Here is an 11,909-nt window from a genome sequence, read left to right as displayed (position 1 = left end):
GGCCTCCCGGAAGTACTGCCGGGGCGCTTCCAAGATAGGCTGCGCCGTGTAGGGAGGGTGACGTCATGGCTCAGCTCTTAAAGGGGACTTGGGCAGAGACAAGGGGGTGTCTGAGAGTTACCTGTCCGGGAAGACTTCGTTCCCGAGCGGCAGTGTCTGCGACCACGCTATTTCGTGAGCACGTAGTCCTCTAGGAGGCCGGCGCTGGGTGTTTACCCAAAGCATTTCTTTACCGAGCCCTGGGGAGAATCCTTTTCCGTATGAAAATTACAATTCTGGGGTAACTTGGTAGCTGGCGTTAATCGAACACCTGCTATGTGTTTGCGGAGTACTTCCACCCAGTCTACATAGATTATATTAAATCCTTGCAATAACTATCAGGTAGCTGTATTCTTATTGCCATTTTGCAGATGTGGGAACCGAGGGGCCTCACAACTCTGGGACTAGCCCGGGGCTATCCAGCTAGCAACAGCTGGGGTTTGCGGCCGCCACAGTGCAAGGGCTCGAGTCCTAAATTCATTTACCAAACTGAGCCGTAGTTATTTGCTTCTCCTTACTCCTTTCCCACTAAACTGTGAGATTAAATTTGGTCAAAGTGAAGCACCACATAATACAGAAAAGTGCAGAAATCACGTATCAATGAATTATTACAATGTGGGCACATTTGTGTAACCGTAACTGGGTTTAAGAAACAGAGCGTGACCAGCACCCCAGAAGCTACCCGCTCCTCTCAGTCGCTGCCCGGCTCCTCCTCTGAGGTGACTGCTTTCCTGAATTTTAACACCAAAGGTTAGTTTTGCCCATTTGGGAACTTTATGCAAGTGGAATTGTAAGTATGCATTCATAAAATGGGCCAGTGTGCAACCATTAAACATAATGAAATTTTATATAATCTCATATGAAACACATCAGGACATAGGGCTAAGTCAAAGCAAAGAAAGCCAGACACAGAATATTGCATGTGTGAGAGTCTCCAAAGAGTATATAAGGCAACTTCAGGGCTCATATGGGAAACGGACCATTGGTGAATGTGGGTGAATGAAGGGAGAATTCTTTTTTTACAATATAAACATTTTTTGGGTATTTAGTTGTTTTGAACTTGTTCATGTATATATTATTTTCCCTCCATTTTTTTTATTGTGGAAGAATACACACAACATAAAATTTACCATCTAAACCATTTTTAAGTGTACAGTTGAGTGGCATTAAACACATTCATAACTGTGCAACCGGTGCCATCCTCCATCTCCAGAACTCTTTCCATCTTGTAAAACTGCACCTTTGTACTCATTAAACAATAACTCCCCATTCCCTCTCCCCTCAGGCCAGGGGAACCACTGTTCTACTTTGTTTCTGTGCATTTAGATACCTTTCATACAAGTGGAATACATGAAATAGTTACCATTTTGTGACTAGCTTATTCTATGCAGCATGCCCTCAAGGTTCATCCATGTTGGAGTGTGTGACAGGGTTTCCTTTCTTTTTAAGGCTGAATAACATTCTATTGTATGAATCTACCACATTTTGCTTATTCATTCATTCATTTCTTTTTTTTTTTTTAAAGATTTTTTAATTTATTTATTTATTCGACAGAGATAGAGACAGCCAGCGAGAGAGGGAACACAAGCAGGGGGAGTGGGAGAGGAAGAAGCAGGCTCCCCGTGGAGGAGCCTGATGTGGGGCTCGATCCCATAACGCCGGGATCACGCCCTGAGCCAAAGGCAGACGCTTAACCGCTGTGCCACCCAGACGCCCCTATTCATTCATTTCTTGATGGGCCTTGGGTTGCTTCCTCATCTTAGCTATTGGGAATAACGCTGCTATGAACACAGGTGTCTAAATGCCTCTTTGAAACGCTGCTTTCAATTCTTTGGCATATCTAGCCACATATGGGGTTGCTAGATCATATGGTAATTCTATTTTTAATTTTTTGAGGAACAGTCATGCTGTTTTCCATGGCAGCTGCACCATTTTACATTCCTAACAACAGTGCAGGAGGGTTCCAGTTTCTCCACGTTCTCATCAACACTTGTTATTTTCTGGTTTTGGTTTTGTTTGTTTTTAGTAGCCGACATAATGGGTATAAGGTGGTATCTCATCATAGTTTTGGTTTGCATTGCTCTGATGATTTGTGCTGTTGAGCATGTTTTTGTGTGCTTATTGGCCATTTGTATATCTTCTTTGGAGCATTGTCTATTCAGATCTTTTGTCCATTTCTGAATCAATTATTTGTTGTTGAGTTCTAGGAGCTCTCTACACATTCTGGATATTAATCCTTTAGCAGATATCTGCAAATACTTTCTCCCATTCTGTGGATTGCCTTTTTACTCTGTTAATAGTGTCTTCTGATGTACTTTTTTTTTTTTTTTTTTTTTTTGCGTTTTCAGGAAGCCTTATTTGTCTATTTGTTGTTGTTGTTGTCTGTGTCTTTGGTTTCATATCTCAGAAATCATCACCAAATCCAATGTCCTGAAGTTTTTGTCCTGTTTTATTTTTTAAAAAATTTTTAGGGGGCGCCTGGGTGGCACAGCGGTTAAGCGTCTGCCTTCGGCTCAGGGTGTGATCCTGGCATTATGGGATCGAGCCCCACATCAGGCTCTTCCGCTATGAGCCTGCTTCTTCCTCTCCCACTCCCCCTGCTTGTGTTCCCTCTCTCGCTGGCTGTTTCTATCTCTGTCGAATAAATAAATAAAATCTTAAAAAAAAATTTTTTTTAAAAAGATTATTTATTAGAGAGAGAGAAAGCGTGCACGCTTGAGTGCTCAAGAGCTGGGGGAGGGGCAGAGGGAGAGGGACAAGAAGACTCCCTGTTGAGGGGAGCCCCACAGAGGGCTGGATCCCAAGACTCTTAGATTATGACCTGAGCCAAAGGCAGACACTTAACTGACTGAGCGACCCAGACATCTCTTGCCCTGTTTTATTTTAAGGATTTTATAGTTTTAGTTCTTATATTTAGGTCTTTGACCCATTTTGAGTTTTTTTTGTATATGTGTTGGGTAAGGGTCCAACTTCATTCTTTTGCATGTGGATATCCAGTTTCCCCAGCACCATTTGTTGAAAAGACTGTCCTTTCCCTATTGAACGGTTTTGGCACCTTTGTCAAAAATCATTTGACCATATATGTGAAGGGTTATTTCTAGGCTGTCTATTCTAGTCCGTTGGTCTATATGTCTGCCTTTAAGATATATTACTTTTTAAATGAAATAAAAAACTGAAGTGAAAAAGTATCTGCATGACAAATAGTCAAGCATTTATGAAAGACGTGCTAGGGTTCTGCTTGCAAAGAAAGTCCGTGAGCCCTGGTCAGCAGGGGCAACAGTGCTGGGGGAGGAGTGGCTGTAAAGGGCCCCCAGAGTACATGTCATTGAAGGCTATACAGTGAACCCAGCTACAGAGGCAGGAGGGCAGGCTCATCAATTATCCTCTGAGATAACCATTAAGAGGAAGAGCTCAGAAACCTTACTTTGGTGGGAGAAAGGAACAAAAAGAACAAAAAACGAGGGGCAGGAGAGAATGATAGGGTAAGAGAATCCCCCAAACCCACAGGGCCAGACACTCCCTCCTTGCTCCTTCTAGCTCCTCTCAGCATCTCCCCCATTTCTTACCTGGATGTCTCCCTAGCACTTAGAGTTCTTTGATCTTCTGAATTTCAGTAACTGTTCCCTATACCCACATTACTAATAAAGACAAAAGTTACCAATGCAGGTCAGTTCTTTGGATGCATGGAGGAACCATTGGATAGGGTCTTTGGGGACTTCTCCAAGAGACAGACAGACGGGATGGAATGCTATGGCTGATGCCACCTCCTCATCCTTTCTATGACAGATACCCAGCTATGGCCACTAATGATTTGAGAAGAAATCAGTGATCAAACAAAACTATTAAGAAAATACTGTCAACTAAATTAACTCTGAAAATTGTCTTGCTGTAGCCTGAGTGCTTCCCCTTTGATTTCTGTTGGATTTCCTTTTAAGCTCTTATCTTATTATTTCCTTGGGAACCTAGGGTGGAAGATTGGGGTGAACTGAAGAGTCAGATGCCGGGGTGTAATTTGCCATCTTCAAATCAGAATCCCCCTATCATTCTGTTTCGTTTTGGTATATCTCAGAGGTGAAAACAGGGTCACCTTTCATCTTCTTACACTCTGTGAGATATAAATGACATACAGTAAACTGCATATATATAAAGAGTACAATTTGGTGAGTTTTGACATATGAATACACCATGAAACCATTTTCCCCAATTAGGATAATGAAGATATCCATTGCCTTGCAGTTCGTCATGCACCTTGGTAATCCTTTCCTTTCCTCCCCCTTCCTCCCCTTTATCCTTAGACAAGCACTAGCCAGAACTTTCTGTACTGTAGATTAGTTGTCATTTTCTAGAATTGTCTATCGTATATGATTACACGGTTATGCATAATACTGTATTCATATATTTAAATATATAGAATCAGTTGTAATATAGTGGGATTTTAAATTGTATGTAAATGGGCTACATAAATGGACTCATCTCTAAGTATTTCTTTGGTTGTCCGACTCTTTCACTCAGCATATGTATTTCGAGATTGCTTCGTGTTATTGCATGCATCATGTTTGTTACTTTTAATTGTTTAGTAATTTTATTTTTTTAAAGGTTTTATTTTATTTATTTGACAGAGAGGGGGAGAGAGAGAGAGAGAGCACAAGCAGGGGGAGCAGCAGCCAGAGGGAGAAGCAGGCTCCCCTCTGAGCAAGGAGCCTGATGCAGGACTTGATCCCAGGACCCTGGGATCATGATCCGAGCTGAAGGAAGACGCTTAACTGACTGAGCCACCTAAGTGTCCCTTGAGCATCTTTTTACTTGCTCATTTGTCATCCATGTGTCTTCTTCAGTGAAGTGTCTTCAACTCTCAATCCCATTTTTAAATTGGTTATCTATTTGTTATTATTATTTTAAAAAAGATTTTATTTATTTGAGAGAGAGAGCATGAGAGAGAGCACAAGTGGAGGGGAGGGGCAGAAGCAGGCTCCCACAGAGCAGGGAGCCTGATGCGGGGCTCCATCCCAAGACCCCATGATAATAACCTGAGCTGAAGGCAGACGCTTAACTGACTTGAGCCACCCAGGCGCCCTGGTTGTCTATTTATTATTAAGTTGTGTTCTTTATGTACTCTAAATACAAGTCCTTTGCAGATACATGTTTTGCAGATATTGTTTCCCAATGTTTAGCTTGTCTTTTTTATTTTTGTAACCGTGTCTTTTGAAGAACAAATATTTTTTTGTTTTGATGAAGTCCAAATCTAAAGTCAGTAAGAATTTCTCTTATATTTTATTCTAGAAGTTCTATAGTTTTAGCTTTTACATTTAGGTCTATGCTTCATTTTGAGTTAATTTTTGTACATGGTATGAGGCAAGTGTTGAAGTTCATATTTTTTGCCTATTGCTATCAAATTTTTCAATATTATTTGTTGAAAACAATATATTTTGTCCGGGGCGCCTGGGTAGCGCAGTTATTAAGTGTCTGCATTCGGCTCAGGGTGTGATCCCGGCGTTCTGGGATCGAGCCCCACATCAGGCTCCTCCGCTGGGAAGCTGCTTCTTCCTCTCTCACTCCCCCTGCTGTATTCCCTCTCTAGCTGGCTGTCTCTTTGTCACATAAATAAATAAAATCTTTAAAAAAAAGAATATATTTTGTCCATTGAATTGCCTCATCTGCATCTTTGTTATTAATCAATTGACCTTATATATGTGAATTTATTTCTGGACCTTCTATCTTGTTCCATTGATCTATAGGCCAATACCACATGTTCTTGTTTACTATAGCTTTATACTTTTTTTTTTTAGTTGTATACATCTTGAAATTAGGTCATGTAAGTCCTTCTTTGTTCTTCTTTGTCAAGTTGTTTTGAACCACTTGAAATTCGACAGGTCATTTGATTTCCATACAATTTTAGGATCAGCTCTTCCATTTCTACAAGGAAGCCTGCTGGAATTTTTATTGGTTTTGCATTAAATCTATCAATCACTTTGAGGGGAATTGATATCTTAACAAGATAATGTCTTCTTCTTCTTCTTTATAAGATTTTATTTATTTATTTGAGAGAGAGAGCATGAGTAGGGCGAGAGACAGAGGTAAGGGCAGAGGGAGAGGGAGAGGGAGAGGGAGAAGCAGACCCCACTGAGCTGGGAGTCTGCCATGGGGCTAGAGCCACGACTCCGAGATCACAAACTGAGCTGAAGGCAGACGCTTACCGACTGAGCCACCCAGGTGCCCCAACATAATGTCTTCTGATCCATAAGCATAGTATGTTTCCTCTGTGTTAGGTCTCTTAAATTTTCTGTTATTACTATTATTAATATTTGATAAAGCATACTCTTTAATCCCCATCACCTATTTCACCCATCCCCCACCCACCTCTTGTCTGGTAACCATCAGTTTGTTCTCTATGGTTAAGAGTCTGATTCTTGGTTTCTCCCTCTCTCTCTTTTTAAACTTTGCTCATTTTTTTTGTTGTTGTTTCTTAAATTCCACATATGAGTGAAATCATATGGTATTTGTCTTTCTCTGACGGGCTTATTTCCCTTAGCATTAGAGTCTCACTCCATCCATGTTGTTGCAAATGGCAAGATTTCATTCTTTTCTTATGGCATATCTATCTATCTGTCTATCTATCTACCTACCTATCACATCTTTATCCATTCATCTGTTGATGGACAGTTGGCCTGCTTCCATAATTTGGCTATTGTAAATAATTCTGCAGTAAACACAGGGGCGCATCTATCCCTTTGAATTAGTGTTTTTGTATTTTGGGGGTAAATACCCAGTAGTGTGATTCCTGGATAATAGAGTAGTTCTATTTTTAACTTTCTGAGGAACTTCTGTACTGTTTTCCACAGTGGCTGCACCAGTTTGCACAAGTATTCCTATTTTTCCACATCCTCACCAATGCTTCATAGTTTTTTAAAATTTAATTAATTAATTTTTAATTTTTTTATTTCTATTTTTTGGTTGTTTGTTGATATTATTTGTTATTTTAAGAAGTTTTTGGTGTATAGGTCTTATACTCTTTAATCAAGTTTATTGCTAAATATTTTATATTTTTGACACTATTATCAATAGTATTTTTAAAATTTCCATTTCTAATTGTTTAATGTCAGTAGATGGAAATACAACTGATTTTAAAAAGATTTTATTTTTTAGAGCAATTTTAGGTTTACAGAAAAATGATGCAGAAAGTAACAGTTCCTATATACCTCCACCCCTTACGCTCTTTCACCTATTATTTTTTTAAATATTTATTTTATTTATTTGAGAGAGAGAGAAAGATCACACGTGCCCATGTGTGAGTCGGGGGAGGGGCAGATGGGAAGAATTTTCTAGCAGACTTCCTGCTAAGTGGGGAGACTGACTCAACTTGAGGCTCAGTCCCATGAGCCATGAGATCATGACTTGAGCCAAAACCACTAGATGAACACTTAACCAAATGAGCCATCCAGGTGCCCCTTCCCCTATTATTAACAACTTGCTTTAGTGTGATACATGTGTTATAATTTATAAGCCAATATTGATACGTTATTATTAACTAAGGTCTGTAGTTTATACTAGGGTTCACTCTTTGTGTTGTACATTCTATGGGTTTTGATAAATACATAATGTCATGTAATCACCATTACAGTATCATACAGAACAGTTTTATGGCCCAAAAAAGTCACCTATGCTCCACCTATTCATTCCTCCCTCCTCCTTAATCCCTGACAGCCCAATTGTGTTTTGGTTTTGCCTTTTACAGAATGTCAGATAGTTGGAATCATACAACATGTAGCCTTTTCAGACTGGCTTCTCCAAGTGTTAGGTGTTTTAGTTTCCTCTATGTGTTTCTGTGGCTTGATAGCTCATTTCTTCTTATTGCTAAATATAGTCCATTGTTTCAAGGTACCACAGTTTATCCGTTCATCTATTGAAGGATATTTTAGTTGCTTTCAATTTTTGGCAATTATGAATAAAGCTGGTGTAAACATTCATGTGCAGCTTTTTGGGTGAATGTGATTTCAACTCATTTGGGCAAATACCTAGGAGTGTGATTGGTGGATGGTGAGCCTGTGCTTTTTTGTAAGAAACCACCAAACTTCATTCCAAAGTGGCTGTACTATTTTACGTTCCCACCAGTAATGAGTGAGAATTCCTATTGCTCCACATCCTCACCAGCATTTGTTGTTGTCGGTGTTTTGGACTTTAGCTGTTTTAATAGCTCTATAATGGCATCTCATTCCTGTTTTAATTTGCAGTTCCCTGATGACATATGATGTTGAGCATCTTTTCACATGCTTATTTGCTACTTGTATACCTTCTTTGGTGAGGTGTCTGTTCAGATCTTTTGCCCATTTTTTATTTTTATTTTTTTGAGTTTTAAGAATTCTGTGTATATTTTAGTTAATTAATCAATTATTTTTACAAGATGTATTTATTTATTGTTTTAGAGAGAGAGAGTGAGCAGGGGGAGGGGCAGAGAGAAGGAGGGAGAGAGTCTTCCCGCTGAGTACAAAGCCCAATGTGGGGCTCAGTCCCAGGACCCTGAGATCATGACCTCAGCCAAAATCCAGAGTTGGCTGCCTAACTGACTGAGTCACCCAGATGCCCCTATTTATTTATTTTTAAGTAGGCTCCATGCCCAGTGTGGGGCCCAAGGTGGGGCCTGAACTCACCACCGCAAGATCAAGACCTGAGCTGAGATCAAGAGTCAGCTGCTTAATCCACTGAGACATCCAGGTGCCCCAAGAATTCTTCATATATTTTAGATACAAACCCTTTATTACATATATGTTTCACAAATATCTTCTCCCAGTCTGTGGCTTGTCTTTCCATTATGTTAATACAATTGATTTTTAAATATTGACCTTGTATCCTGCCACCTTACTAAACTCATTTTTTCTTAGGATTTCTTAGAATTTTCTACATAGATGATCAAATCAATTGAGAATAAAGACAGTTTTACTTCTTCCTTTTTTATTTTTAAGAGAGGGGGAGGGGCAGAGGGAGAGAGAGAATATTAAGCAGGCTCCGCGCCCAGCCTGGAGCCCCATGTGGGGCTCGATGTCACCACCCTGAGATCATGACCTGAGCTGAAATCAAGAGTCTGATGCTTAACTGACTGAGCCACCCAGGTGCCCCTTTTTCTCCTTTTCTGATTCATATGAATTTCATTTCTTTTTATTGCTGTATTGCATGGGTAGACCTTTAGAACAATGTTGAATGAAAGTGGTGAGAATGACGTTTGTGCACTGATCCTGAGATTAGGGAGAAAGCATTTTGCTATAATATATGTTACTGTAGATTTTTTATAGATGCCCTTTATCAAATTGAGAAAATTCCCTTTATTTTACATCAATGGGAGTTTTATCCTAAATGGATGTTAGATTTTGTCACGTGCTTTTTCTGCATCTAATGTGATGATCATATGATTTTTCTATTAATGTGATGAATTACAGTTATCTATTTTTGAATGTTCAAGCAGCCTTGCATTCCTGGAATAAACCGCACCTAGCTGTGGTATGTTAGCCTTAAAAAAAAATTGTTGGATTCAATTTGCTATAATTTTAAGAATTCTTACATCTTCGGGGCACCTGAGTGGCTCAGTCAGTTAAGCATCTGCCTTTGGCTCAGGTTATGATCCCAGGGTCCTGGGATGGAGCCCTGCATTGGGCTCCCTGCTCAGTGGGGAGTCTGCTTCTCCCTCTTCCTCTACTCCTTCCCCTGCTTGTGCTCTCTCTTAAATAAATAAATAAATAAATAAATAAATAAATAAATAAATAAATAAATAAAATCTTTAGACAAAAAGAATTCTTGCATCTTTTATGAAAGATATTGGCCTATAGTTTTCTTTTATTAAAATATCTTTGTCTGGTTTGGTATCAGGATAATGCTGGTCTCATAGAATGAGTTAGGAAGTATTTCCTCAGTTGGAACTTTTCAGAACAGTTTGTTAGAGTTGATGATGTGTATTCCTTAAATATTGGTAGAGTTAACCAGTGAAGCCATCTGGGCTTTGAGTTTTCTTTGTGGGAAAGTTTGTACCCACAAATTCAGCTTCTTTAATATAGAGCTTTTTCTTTTTTAAAAAGAAAAGCAATTTCTTTTTTTTATAGAGCTATTTAGGTTATTTTTTTTTTTCTTGAGCAAGTTCTGTTTGTATCTTTCAAGGAATCTGTGCATTTTTATCTAACTTGTAGATTCTATTGGCAAAAAGTTGTTCATAATATAACATCATTTTCCTTTTAACATCTGTAGTATCTGTAGTAATGTTACTGTCTCATTCCTGATATCGGTAATGTGTGTCTTCTGTCTTTTTCCCTCCTCCGTCTGGCTAGAGGTTTATCTATTTTATTGATTTTCTCGAAGAACCAGTTTTTGGTTTTGTTGATTTTTTCCAGTGGTTTTTATATTATTAAAAGGTAAAAATAGGGGCACCTCGGTGGCTCAGTCGGTTAAGTGTCTGCCTTCAGCTCAGGTCATGATCTTGGGGTCCTGGGATTGAGCCCCACCCACATCAGGCTTCCTGCTCAGTGGGGAGTCAGCTTCTCTGTCTCCCTCTCCCTCTGCTCCTCCCTGCCCTCCCCCCCCTTGTGCTCTTTCTCTCTCTATCTCAAGGAAATAAATAAAAAATCTTTTAAAAAAGGTAACAACAACAAGCAAAGAGTAATATGTGACAGACATATGTGGTCTGTGAAGCCTAAAATATTTTCTATTTGGCTTTTTTGTAGAAAAAAATTTTTGACTCCTGCTCTAGACCTGGATGACTGCATAATTATAGATGTTTTCCCTTCATGCCTACTCAACAAATCTGCCTGGAAATAAGAGAAATGAGGCAGAAAAAGTCTAATGATCACTTAAAGGTAAGCGCCATAGGGTGCACTTAGGTTGCAAAGCAGCTTGCATTCTGTTCCTTTTGTGATGTGAACAGATGGAAGGGAAGGGAAGGGGTAAATGGGAAAGGAGGTGGTGAAGATTCTGGAAATAGGACTCACTGGGATTCAGCAGTGGCCTGAAGAACGTTAAGGGGACTTACCTGGCCTCTTATTTCATCAGCAGTAAAATGAAGGTGATGCTGGTGTAGTCCCCATAGGGGCAGTGGAGGTGGGGAAGGTGGCCAGACTTGGGGATGTGTGGGAGAATCAAACAGAGGATTTGTTCGTGGACTGGCTGTGTGATGAGAGAGAAAGAGAGGAGTCTAGGATGAACCCTGGATTTTGGCCTGAGTGCACGGAAGGACGGGCTTGTTGCCGAGATGGGGAAAGTAGCAGGAGTGGGCAGTGGGGATCGAGAGTTCGGTGGTTGTGCATCTTGAGTTTGAAGTCAGCCTGTTTCCCGTTGCCTTGGTTTCTACTAACCCTCAGCAGTGTGTGAAGTCTTCCTGGTAAAAGGGCCCCAGTGGACCCTATATCCGCCCCACACCTAGCCCACTCTCAGCCCTTTCTGAGGTTTTGCTCCATTGAAGCCTCACCCATCTCTGCTGTCATGTTTTTCCATCTCTGGGTATTTGTTCCCATCTACCAGGACACATTTTTGATATTTCCACCCCTAGGGTAGGTGTACTCTTTCTGGAGGAGATTTAGACCATCCTGGGCTGCTGTGTTTTCTCACCACAAAGGCAAGTGGCAGAAGGGAGGGAGTCAGTGCCTGGAGTTAGTGTTTGTTTTTCTATTTACTGGTCATTTGAAGTTGGCCATTTTCTGTCTTTTGGTTGTGCAGAGGGTGTGAGTCTTGTGTTTTTTTATATGTTGCTTTGTTGTTCTGTTTTTTGTTTTTGCGAAGCTATTTTAGAGAAGTAGGTTTTATGGGGCTGCTATTACCTGATGTTATGGGTTGAATCTTATCCCCCTTCCTAAATTTATATGTTGATGTCCTCACCCCCAGTACCTCAAAATGTGGCG

General features: G+C 40.1%; 1 long non-coding RNA gene across 1 annotated transcript in view; it reads left to right on the top strand.

Moving 5' to 3' along the window:
- Window positions 1-62: 62 nt before the first annotated feature.
- Window positions 63-11,909, top strand: part of LOC130543118 (uncharacterized) — a 31,968-nt gene continuing 20,121 nt past the window's right edge. Inside the window, exons 1-2 of the long non-coding RNA XR_008958170.1 lie at window positions 63-789; window positions 10,740-10,871. This is a non-coding gene — a long non-coding RNA (uncharacterized LOC130543118). The remainder of the gene's footprint in view (window positions 790-10,739; window positions 10,872-11,909) is intronic.

Source organism: Ursus arctos, unplaced genomic scaffold (genome assembly GCF_023065955.2).
Source record: "Ursus arctos isolate Adak ecotype North America unplaced genomic scaffold, UrsArc2.0 scaffold_8, whole genome shotgun sequence".
NCBI lineage: Eukaryota > Metazoa > Chordata > Mammalia > Carnivora > Ursidae > Ursus > Ursus arctos.
The sequence above is the reverse complement of the archived record's forward strand: the minus strand, read 5'-3'. Positions and strand labels throughout refer to the sequence as shown.